Genomic DNA, 12,599 nt, shown 5'->3' on the forward strand with positions numbered 1-12,599 from the left:
TCCCCTGTGGTAACAGAAAACAAAATTATTCATAAATATAAATTACGGTGTATTTTAGTGAAACTCAGAAACCTTAGTTATATATATACTTTCAAAACCTTGAAGAGGATATTCTCCCTAAAGGTGGAATAAGTATTTATTTTTTAACAAAATGCATTTTCAGCAGCACTTTCTAAATTTAAATACACTCTATAACCAATTTGAACTGTGATGTGTGCAAATGTAAATAGAATTTCATCTCATAAAAAACTGTCTTTGGTTCATAAAAACTCCTGTTCATGAATGAGAAGATACAGAGAAATGAAATGCTGAATTGGAAGCATGAGCAATTCAAAATCTGCCTTCCAGACTGACCCACAGACACAAAGTTCTGCTCTGAGACCCTTAGAGGGAAATTTGCCACTTGTCATATTACAATCATGAGTACTCTTTATTTTCCAGCTTTTACTGAACATGTTGAAGATACTCATGAGCTGTTTTGGCAGATACTTATTGATGCAGTTTAAGTCTTCTGTTAGCTATAGTCTTTAGTCATTTTAGCACACTGAGAACTAATATTCAAGTCTGTCAGTCCCATTTTGCATTACAAATAATTTGTAGTTTTATAACTGTCATTTCCAAGGACATCTGGAAAAGATGGATTTATGAAAGGTTATCATGCATTCTAAGGAGGCCAGGAATTAGCATGACTTTGTAAAGGTTCTTGTAAATTGAGCAGCAGCCATCACTGGCAATAAGCTGTTTTCTGCTCTAGTCAAGTATCTTTATTTAAATATTAAGGAAGAGGTGTGACCTTTGGCCTTAGAGATGACTATGATACAGCAATAGCACAATCTATTAGCTGTCAATGAAGTATTATGGCCCTGGCTCTCTCAAGACACCTATTTGTGGACAGTGTTATAATAACCCTTCCATTAGGCATCCCCAAGGCAAATAACCTTGGCTTTAACAGAGTCAGTTTAAAATTCCTTGGAGTAACATTAAGAGAATATCTGGTTTGTGTCAGTTTAGGATCAACTACCAGCATTAGTCCCATTCTGTAAATTGTAAGTAGCTGTGGATTTATTAGAATTTTTTTAAACATGCCCACAGGTAAATATTAAATACAAAGAATGTGAAAACTCCTATTGCTTCCTACTTCCTACATGGAATATATACAGATTAATGGACATCTGACAGCTTGGACCATTTTAAACGGGATCCATTTTCTACTGTATACATTTCATTTCTGTTGTTGATGAAAATTACACAGTGCCACTAGAATTAAATTGCACCAAAAAAAAAAAGAAAGAAAACAGTAAAAGCAATAAAAAGTAGTCTAGATAACATTCCTGTGAGTTGATATGTTCTGCTATATAAATTGTTAGGTACAATAGGATTAGAGACTATCGAAAAAGCCAAGAAATTTTCATATGTCATGTCTTGTTTGCCTCTGCTGCATTTTGATATCAAGGTGTCAGTATATTTAATACTCAATGTTCAGATCAAGACAAAATATTTTCAAACTTACATGGGATGTTCAGAACAAGTCTTTTCTTCGTGTCTCCTTTGTTGCTTAGACAAAACAGATCTGTTTATTCCCCCTCCATTATCAGCTGAACAACCTTAAAAATTAAAAGATATTGTCTCCATATATAAAATCTTCTAAGGTTGTGCTTTGCACCTTGTGCAAAAGAGCATCTCTAAAGTTGCCTTTCCTTGGAGGTAAAAATCAAGGTAAACTCCATTTAAATATTTTGAAAAATTGGAAGTACATGCAAATAGTAAGAAAAAAACCCACTAAAAATCCAATTAACATTTCAAATATTTTTGCCAGTATCCTGGCTATAGTGTTTCTTCTGAATCCAGCTTTAATATGTTACACAAATGGCATTTTAAACACAAACAACTGAATGTGCTTGCAGTTCTGAAATCAGAAGCTTTCCTGGTTCTGTAAGTATAGTTTCTGTAAAACTTCATTTTCTGTTGATTTTTAGCAGTGGAATATAATTCCTTAGACAGGAATAAAAGCATTCATGTGGTGGGGAACCACATGAGCTGTCCCCCCAGCAAGATTCAGTGCCTCCACGTCACCTCCCTGTCCCCAGAAGAGCTTTGATGGAGCCAAGACAGTAATGGATCCCCTCCAGCCACAACCCCCAGGAGTCCTCTGCTCAAGGAAGGTTTACGCATTGCAGAAGAAGAAAGCGCCTGAATTAAAATAACTCAGTGCTAAATTGGCCAGTTCTCTCTGCTAGTTTTGAAGAGTCCCCTCACCACCTGCAGTTCTTGACCTCCTTAGAGGGTTTTACAGGAGGAAGACGAATAAAGGGAAAAAAACCTGTGGAGGCAATAGCCTACCATGCTGTGATCCATCTTCTAATGGGTGCATTGGGATTTATCCCCTTGCCTGACAGAGGCAGAAAGACAACTTGTACTTGTACGTGGGTCAAGACTGGAAACACTCAAAACTGTCAGTGCAGATTCATGCTACACCCAAGAATATTTGGCTTTTTTACAAGGGCCATCACTACTCTGGGCAACATGGCCTTCAGGATTATTTTCAGCCTGGGAGCTCTGCTTCCCCCCCAACAGGTCATGGCATGGTAGACAGTCCCTGCAAGACATAGAAGATCCTGAATCAGACTGGACAATTCAAAAATGTTTTGACCCTGACATTCTCAGAGTTAAAAGCTGCAGGTCCAAAAAGTACAGCCCAGTGAAAGATGCATTCACTTTTCTTGTGACTCTGACAAGCTTATCACAAACCAGTGTTTGGGAGCTCCACACAGTTACAAAGCAAACAGTTAAGTTGAGGATTGCAGCAGTTGTTTTCAAGTGTTCAGTTCTCACATATTGCACACCATGAAGGCAATTTTCGCTCTCAATAAAGGGCACTTGACTTTTGGTTCATTCTCCCTTTAGCACTCCTCTTACACTGATATTGGATACAAAGCCATTTTCTTTCATAGGGCAATACATGGCAGAATCTAGGATGTAATTTAAGGGGCTCTATTGATATCATAAATTACAACAAGTCTGCTGAAGCAGTTTATGAATGGCAGTAAAAACCTGAAACTGAACTACATCATTAGAATCATCCATTGCATACATGTATTATTATTTATAATACAGACCTAAGTATCCCTGCATTTTATAGACAAAGGAGATAACGCAGGACCTTGCACTAAATGGGAACAGGGCTTCCACAGCCTTCTTGATAGCAGATGGGCTCTAATAATGGAATAGAAAAGTGATGTAACTTTATGAAGTTACTTCATAAATGAGAAAAGAATTAAGTCTTGGAAAGTGTGATACTGCTGCAAGGCTTTTTATAAGATCAGTTCCTCGTGCTGCTCTCTGAGTAACATCTTAGCTCCATATACCAGCAGACTGAATCTGAGAGGGACACTTAGGACCTTAATTATTTCTGTACACAAAACCTGTGTCCATATTTTTCCATATATTCCAGAAGTCTGATTTGGCTGTAAACCACATCACTGTCTCTATTTCTACATTTAAATTATTTGGCTGCTACTGGCATTTAGCAAAAACACTTTTACAATACAGTTAAGCAAAGAAAGAAAGAAAATTAAAAAGCTACCATCCCACTGAATGAATAGTCCTGAATCACTTGCTCTCAGTTTGCTGAGAACTTAGTTCTCCAAAATGAAATAATTCATAGCCTGTATTCAAACTTCAGACATCTGCTTCAGGAAATGGGCTTTGAAGGGGAAAGTCCAAATAAGCATATTTTTGCAAATATTTTAGTGTGTAATTTACTTAATTCTCTGCATTACTTTACTGTTCAAAACAGGACATGAGGCTGATGGTTGCAGTAATAACCATATATTTCTTAATTATCCAAAAAAATAATTTTGAAAGTGCAAGCATGAACCCTTATTTAGAAGGAAATCCTCAGTTAAGCCAACATGCTCTTGATGCAAAATCTGGTCCCACCAGCAAGGTTAGCAGGCCATGAGAACCTCCTAGAAACAATAAGAGTGCCTGAAGCCAACAACCATCCAGTTTGGGACTTCAGGGGTCTGAGGGAAGCAAATATCTATGTCTTACTGGATTTCAATACACTGAGCATCAAAACTAAATTAGCTCTTCTGAAGCAACAAGGCTTAAAGGGCAAATATGTTTATTTTACCCCCATGCTCAGTAATTTTAAGATCAAGATATCTAAAAACCCAATCTGGCCTTTTGAAATAATCACATAAATACTTGTCATCAGTAATATATTCACATTCTTTCAGAGCTACCAACATGTTAAAGCACTGACTGGTCTGGCAGGTTCACCTGGAGCTGCAGCTGCTCCCTGAGAAGCAGGAGCTGATGCTCCTCACACTTCTACCGGGCTCTTAGGGAGGAAGATCAGTGAAGAAGGGAGGGGACAATATTTTTTATCTTTCAGAATGAGGCAGAGTTTGAAGAGGGAGAGAATAGAATAATGTGAGAGGTGGGCAAGAAGGGGTACTCATAACTTACCCTACTGAAAGCTGCAAATACACTGAAATAAGCTACCTTCCTTTGGGAAGGGACAGATTCTGCCAGAGCCCAGCCTGGTACTCCTCTGCCTGCTTCTCAGGATGATATTTGCCCTTGAGCAGAGATCTTCCTTTGGGTGTACATCCCATTTGTGACATTTTGGGATCAAGAATGTATCTTGCTTTGTTTTCCATGCTCCTTAACTTCAGTTGTCTCACGTTTTGCTTTCACTTGCCTGAAGGATTCTCTGCCCACTGCAAAAGAGCAAATTTTAAGTAATTTGGAGTTTAAATTTCCAAGCTGAGACACTGTCCCTTGGGTGCTTATTGCAGGAGCCAGTTCTCTGGTCCATGCTTAAAATTGACCATCCTTACTTTACTTTGCAGTAAGACTAAATTGCTTTTTGTCAGTTTGTTTTTATAGCAAGCTAGCTCTGTATATTAACTGTTCTACAGTAGAAACTATTTTCCAGAGGAAATGATGGAATGGTATTTCTGCAATTAGTTTTGTTATTGCCTTTATTTTCCAAGTGGCTCTGTAGAAATACAATTTTATTTCTTTTTTTGAGGTTCCTCTCCCTAATGACACGAGGTGCCCAGGTCACAGAAAAATTAATTGATAAAAAGATATTATGTTAAGAACTTTTAAGGTTGTCACATTATGTTTTCAAAAGAAATATTTCCTTTAACTCAACCTACTCCTGGAACAGTATGTAAAATACTTTAGCTAACACATTTTTGTCAAATTCTGAGTATCAAACTTAAACAGTTTTGAATCTTTAGGAACTGAAGACAGGCTCATTAGGAGTAAATTCAATGTACAAACATGTTTTTCGGTAAAATTCTTAAAAATAAAAACCCACCAAAACTCCTGTTAACCACCCTTAAAAAAAGTTAATGTTTTCAGAGGGTTTGTAGGAGGGAGTACTCTTGGTCTGAGATTTTGGCTGCCCTCTTGTTCAAATCTCCTTGGGCTCAGAAGTCTGGGAGGTCTGCAGAAGAGCTCAAGTATGTTGCCAAATCCTGGCTTGTATCAGGGGCCAATACCAGATCGTGTAATGTCAGTATTATACTTGCAGATTTTGAACCTGTTGGATGTCAGCAGGATTGAAAAGTGACCCAGCTCTGGATTTGAGGCAGGATGATTAGAAGCCCTGTGACCAGCCATCTGAAGAAGAAACCCAGATGGAAAGTGAGACAGGGAATAGGTGTCCTTCCCTGGGGACACGGGCCCATGGGGCTCACCACCAGTTTAATTTGAATCTTCTGGCAGTGGGACTGTTTGCACAATGGAGCAAATGCTGTCCCTGCTGCCTCAGTTTCACAGACACTTGAGGGTCCTGAGTCATGCCTGAGGTACAATTTTGTGGTGATTCAGGCCACATAAATGTTACATTCTAGAATTCTAGAAGCCTGAAAGTAAATTTCTAATCCAAGGATTATGTTTTAAAAATTCAAAAGCACTTTGAAGAGCCACTACTTTTTGAATGGTTCCTCTTTTGCAAGAAAAACATCCATCTAGAAATATTTATGCATTGATTCCAGAAAATTAATAGATATGATATCACTTGAATCAAGGTCCTTCACAGAAAACACTGTTTATTGCCTCCTTTCACACAGAGGAAAGTTTCCAACAGAAATGTGTCTGCTAATCACAGCAATCTGTGGTGTGTAACTTTTTTGACAACCTAGCATCAAAAAAACCCAAAAAACCAAAAACCCCACAAAATTTCAATAACTGAAAATTAATATCTTAAGTCCCTCCTGGAAATCAAAGGGAAAAGATCTCAAGTCTAGTCCTAGGTGCTAATGTAAGGACTCATAGGTTTTCCAAGGAGGCAAGATAATTAAGATAATTTGCCAATGAAATCTTTTGAGATTCAACCCTAATATACACTGCTGTAAAATAGGAAAGTAAATATAAGAGTCAGGAAACTTCATGGCAGGTAAGGATGCCGACATCTTAAAGAGCATGAATTACATTAATGTATTAGACACAATCTTAGCACTTAAGTATATATGCTTAGACGCAGGGATCTTATTTGGGCAGGAAAATGCAGTTTGGAGAGTCTGAGATTTTATATCTCAGTGACATTTGAAAAAAAACTCACTGATTATTTCTATGATTGGAGTCGTTTCTCCTTCTCATACAAAGTGTTGTCTTGAACTCATAAGCATATGAATCTCTTTGACTATACTACTGTTTAATCTGCCTGTTCATAACTCAGCTTCTTATTCCATTATAATGCTTGAATGATTCACATGCAGTATTTCCAATCCACTTTTCCTATCTTGTGAAACTTTTTAACGAAATGTTAGCATTTGCAGGCACCAGATGTTTTGACATAAGGAGAAGCAATATGTAAATTTTAATCCATGGTAGGAACAATAGCCTGGAGGCACCTTCTTCTTATTACATGAATCATATACTTAACCACAATGTGGTGGATTATATCAAAATCATCACCACTCTGAATATAGAACACTTGTCTTGTGGTTGCCAATTAATGAAACTGGTATATATTTAACTTGATGGGTACCAGTGATTTAACCGATAAGCCTTGGCATACTTCACTGCTGCAGTCTCCTTTATAATTAGACTTTTGATCTGATTATTATCACAACTTCATACATTCTCCTCTAATCTCCCATTGGCTGTCACCACAAATGATGCTGACATTAAATCCGTTTGTCTGTCAGTTGCAAACATCACTACTTTTAATCAAGCAGTGTATCATATAGGGCTTTTATAATCTCTGAAATAACTTCTGGTTTTATTTTCTGTCATTGTTTATTTAATCATTAAGTCCCTGAGTCCTGAACAGGATGAGCATTGGCTTTCTACAAAGCAAAGTGGGGGCTTTCAGTCCCTTCACAAAGGAGCTGAGTACCTTTTATGGTCAAATCCTAAGTACATAATAAATATGGAAAAAAGCAAAGCTTCTTTCCATAGATAATCACTGAACTTTAAATAATATTTAGAATAATATTCAGTTTTAATACTGATAGGGGTGTCTTAATTATTTGAAAAAATAAAGAGACTGAAGAAATCTTTAGTACAAATAAAATGTTTATCTGATGTACACAAAAAAATGAGCACTGTTTTACATGAAATGATAAACTATTACAAAACTAGTTGAAATTTGTATTACTAGTCAGCAACTTTTGCATCATTTCATGCACAGAAAGCACCAAATATCTTCTAAAGAAGGCAGCACTTTTGATATTAGAAATTCAAAATGAAATCTGAAACCTTAACTAACTTCCTTAAGTGAGTATCTTTAAGTGCCAAATGTACCAAATTATCAGCTTTAAAAAATGTTTTACATCTTAAAATACAATATTCTGTTTATCCTAGATTGTCTGGGGAACATCTAGTACATTAAAAGGTTTTTGTAGAGCTTCTTAGTGATTTAACTGATATCATCATGCCTGCTAGCAATTTTGCAACATTCTGAAAACACTTTCCATAAATCAAAGCCTTAGCAGCAGGAATAAGCAGATGGCAGGAGACCATATTAAAGAATGTATCAATTATTTTTATTAATGGGATGCTGCTGGATCATGATGAATCATAATGGACTAAATGTTTAGCTGTTGTGAAGTATTTTGTCTGTTAGGTATCTCAGATGTTCTTACTGGATGTTACTAGATTGCCTTTTGGTGGCATTTTTGAGGGTCTGGACAGTGAAGTTTCACAAGGGACATGAAAAAGATGTTTTCATTTCAGTCCTTTAATTATATTCATACAATAAACATAAAATGCCCGCAAGTATAAAATGTAATTGTAAAAAGATTGCATATATAGTGCTTAATAAAGTACATTCTGTCTGCATACAATGACTTAGAAAACAAGATACTATATGGTTAACAATGAAAAATAGCAATTATTATAAAAATATTCTACAGACTCATAATAGCAATGTAAATGCCTTTACTTATCTAAGAGACAACATAATTTTAAATTACAATAATTTTACATCCTCCATTTATATATACAGTTCTATTAAATTCAGAAAGCATTATAATATCAATGTTCTTATTAAGATTAAGCAACTGAATTATATTTAGTTATTTTATTATATAAAGCAACTGCGTTTCTGTTTGTTAAAACTGTTTGCACTTACTGTACCTTTTCATACTATCCATGCTGTGCACAATGAAATAATTTAGTTTTATTTTCTTAGTATAGCATCTATATTCATGTCATGAATTAAACAGGATGTTAATATTTCAACTCCCTTTCTGTTTGTGTAATTACCAGTCTGCTGTTTTGTGGATTCTGTAGGAATATGTCCACCAGCTTTGAACAGCTGTTACTGAAAACAAGTAATAACTCCTCATTTAATACATCTTGACAAAAATAGCCAGTTCTTCTACCCCCTGCCCTGCTTGAGGTCCAGATCTGCAAGACTTCAAATTCTTTTCTCGGCCCAGAGCCATGGGCATATTATGCATCTCTTTCATGAGACTTCACTAAACAGATCTCTGCTGGAAATAACTAAAAACTGTATTTTTCTTGCACCACAACTCAGCCCAATAAAACTTGCATGGACAGCAAAGAAATTCTGCCTGACAGAAGATGTCAGGATTTGTCCCCGTAGTTATGAAATCCCTTTCCTCTGCAGAAGTTGGTAGGACTGGCCTTGGCTCTGCCCTAGAAGTCCTCTCAGCTTCCCAGCATTGTTTCCAAGGCTGTGGTGGGAGAGGGAGTGTTTACTCCAGAAAGTCTGGGATGTGACTACCAGCACATGCATTTCCTAAATACCTTCAGCAACATCTCTTAATTCCCAGAATGTCCTAGTCTGGTTTTGCAGGCTGTACCACCATTTAATTTCAAGGGTGAGCCTGTAATCCAAGTTATAATTATTTGTTGAAATACTAATTATGATGATTTCCTACTAGAGAAAAATGCAATTTTGGTGAAATACCATTGCCATAGTAAACACCCAGGAGGATTGATGTATTTATTGTTTTGGGCAAGGGAGCTGGGGGTGTTGTGTGCAGGAAGATGGCCTGAATATGTTTAATGATAGATGCAATACAGCGCCTTGCAAAATGAGCATTGACTATCTTAAGTTTCTCATGCAAGGAGAGAGAGAAAAATTCTGGTGCCTTAGACTGAAGCAATTGTCAGAAGAATGAAAATCAACTTTAAAAAATTTAATGGATGCACTATAATGTTTTTTTAGAACAGTGCTTATAAAAGTGATGAAATTCAGGATGTTATTTAAAGTCAGTATAGTTCAGAAGTATGGTCAAACTCACATGTAAAAGTTCAATGGGAAAATCATGTAATACATTCATATTTAATTTCTTTTTCTCCATTATGAGCAATCCACACTGGTGTATTTAAAACTAATGTAGTAGAAACTGCAGTACAAGGACAAATGGCATTTGATATTAACCAAATAACCCTTCCTTTCATCTGCTGAAATGGACAATACTCATACTAGGCTAGACATAATATGGGCATGAATGTTACTTTTAATTCATCATGTTTTGTATTCAGATGTCAATATTAGCAATTGTCTTTGACAAAACTATGACAAAGTGGTTCCTCTTTTAATTAACCCAATTAAAATAGGCAGTCAGTCCTATATCCAGTTATCTTTGGTTAATACTTGTTTGTCTTTCTGATATGCTATAAAAACAAAACAAAGAAAAAGTGCAAAAAAAAAAAAAAAAAAAACCAAACCAAAAAAAAAAAACACCCCAAAAAAACCCAAAATCAAAAAGCTAAACCAAACCAAACAAACAAACAAAAAGACAAACAAAAACACCAAACCAAAACAAAAGAAAATTACCAGAATGTGTCTGTTTTGTGGCTTTTTATCCATGACGTTTGAGTGTATCAAAGCCTCTTCTAATGGTCAGGTCTGTGCTTACAGGTCACCTTACATCCAAGTAGTTTGCACAAACTCATAGAAAACCTTGAGATTCCTAAAATTATAAACATTCTTGTGAAACTGGACAGACCATCATCTTTCATAGCCATCTGAGTGTGATTTATTATCCAGCTGCTAATTTTCCAGTTATGAAACTCTTGTGACACTGCCAGGGTTGGCCAGGCATGTGCTATGGCCTGGCAGGAACACAAACCTCACAAGGACTATTAGGAGGGGCCAGGTACCAATAACAAAAGAGGCAATTGTAAGAAAAAATTACTCTGGTTTTGGATAGTACGTTTTTAAAAACTTAAAATGTTCATGCAAAAAGTATCCACTTTGATCTCTTCTTACTGTTTCCAAACCTATGACACTTCTGAAGTGAGGTAGGCTCAGCGACAGCAAAATTAATACACACTTTTGAAACATATTTTGAGTCATTACAGAACCCCTGTGGCGGTTTCAGCTGGGGTAGAGTTAAATTTCTTCACAGTGTCTAGTGTGGGGCTGTATTTTGGATTTGTGCTGGACAGAGATGTTTTTGTTGGTGCTGATCAGGGCTTACACAGCCAAGGCCTCTTCTGCTTTTCATACTGTCACACTGGCAAGGAAGTTGTGGGTGCATGGGAGGTTGGGAGGAGATACAGTCAGGACAGGTGACTCCAACTGACCAAGGGATATTCCACACCATATCAAATCATGCTCAGTATTTAAAGTGGGGAGGAGGAGAAAGGGGGGATGTTCAGAGTGATGACATTCGACATCCCAAGTCACCATTAGGTGTGATGGGGCTCTGCTCTCATAGAGATGGTGGAACACCTGCCTACCCATAGGAAGCAGCGACTTAATTCTTTGTTTTTCTTCACTTGTGTGCATGGCTTTTGCTTTCCCTATTAAACTGTCTTTATCTTAACCCAAGAGCCTTCCAGATTTTGCCCTTCCAATTCTCTCTCCGGTCACCCTGGCCAGGCAGTGACTGAGTGGCTGCATGAGGCTTGGTTGCTGCCTGGGGTTAAACCACGACTATTCCCTAATGTGATATTTTGGCTTTGATTGAGAAAGAGCTATGAAGAACCTGTTCCAGTTTATTTTCCTATGTTTTAATATTACAATTTGAATGATTGCACTTAATGTTCTTTAGGAGTGTACATCACTCTCCAGAATTTGTCTATGTATAGAAGTGGGTTTTCTGGATGCCCCCTCCTAGCAAGCAGATTATGAGAGGCAGTGCATCGCATCAGTGTTTCTGAATATTGCCTTCAGTTTGAAAAGTCTTCCTTTCAAGCTTTTCTGCAGGGAGTCCAAAGCCAAATATGAAATGAAATTCTTGTTTTTTAGAGTGCATGCAGTAGGAATCTTGTAATTTCCCTCTGCTTCCAAATGGATCAAAAGCACATAGACAGATAGAGTCCCCTTGCAAAAACCTCACTGTGCCATCAAAGGACACTGAAAGTGTCATCCAGCAACCCAGTATTGTATCTGAATTCCAATTTCTTCCATATAAAAAAGGACACAGTTTGAATATTCTGGGAATAAATAGCTGACATAGCACTGTCACAAGTAGTGCTTGTTTTAAATTGTGCTAAATGTAACATGGAGTGTCTGTGCTGTCTTGTATATCCACACAGTCTTTCTGCTGCAATGCTGTGTCTTTTTCTGTCTGAGTTCATTTGAATCACTGTCATTGCATTAGTTTCCATTTTTATTCTGTGTCATTAAAATAGATACTTAAAAAGAGTGTCCTTTTCCAACCAAAGAAATAAAAAAAAAAAAAAAAACTAAAGGCATTCCATAGAAAGCTTAATGGATTTTCTCCTTTTAAAGAGAAGCCCACACAGTTTAAACTTCATGCTTGCGTGAAAGCATTACCATCTGACATTTTTAGATTTTAAAACCTGTAACATCTCTACAGTTCCCAGCTTAAGTAGTTCTCTGTAGCTTCACATTTTGTAGAATTTTTAGTTATAAAAAAATAAAGAAATTAGCAAATTACTAAACCTCATATTTGTAGCAGAGAAATGTGTGAGCAGATTGAAAAGAGTTTGAATACAGTTTTGCAGCATGGGTATTCTTTTGTGGTAACCATTTTCATAGTACTGATAAAAGTCATGGAATGACAGTAAAAATATTCCCAGTGAAGAGAGATTTATGCAAATGTTGGCTGTGAACAGAGGGTGAATTTGGGGCAGAGTGATATGGGTTCATGTCCGTCTTATTTTCTTGTGAAGTAAGGGCTGAT

The sequence above is a fragment of the Camarhynchus parvulus genome, chromosome 1A, assembly GCF_901933205.1.
Source record: "Camarhynchus parvulus chromosome 1A, STF_HiC, whole genome shotgun sequence".
Classification (NCBI taxonomy): Eukaryota; Metazoa; Chordata; class Aves; order Passeriformes; family Thraupidae; genus Camarhynchus; species Camarhynchus parvulus.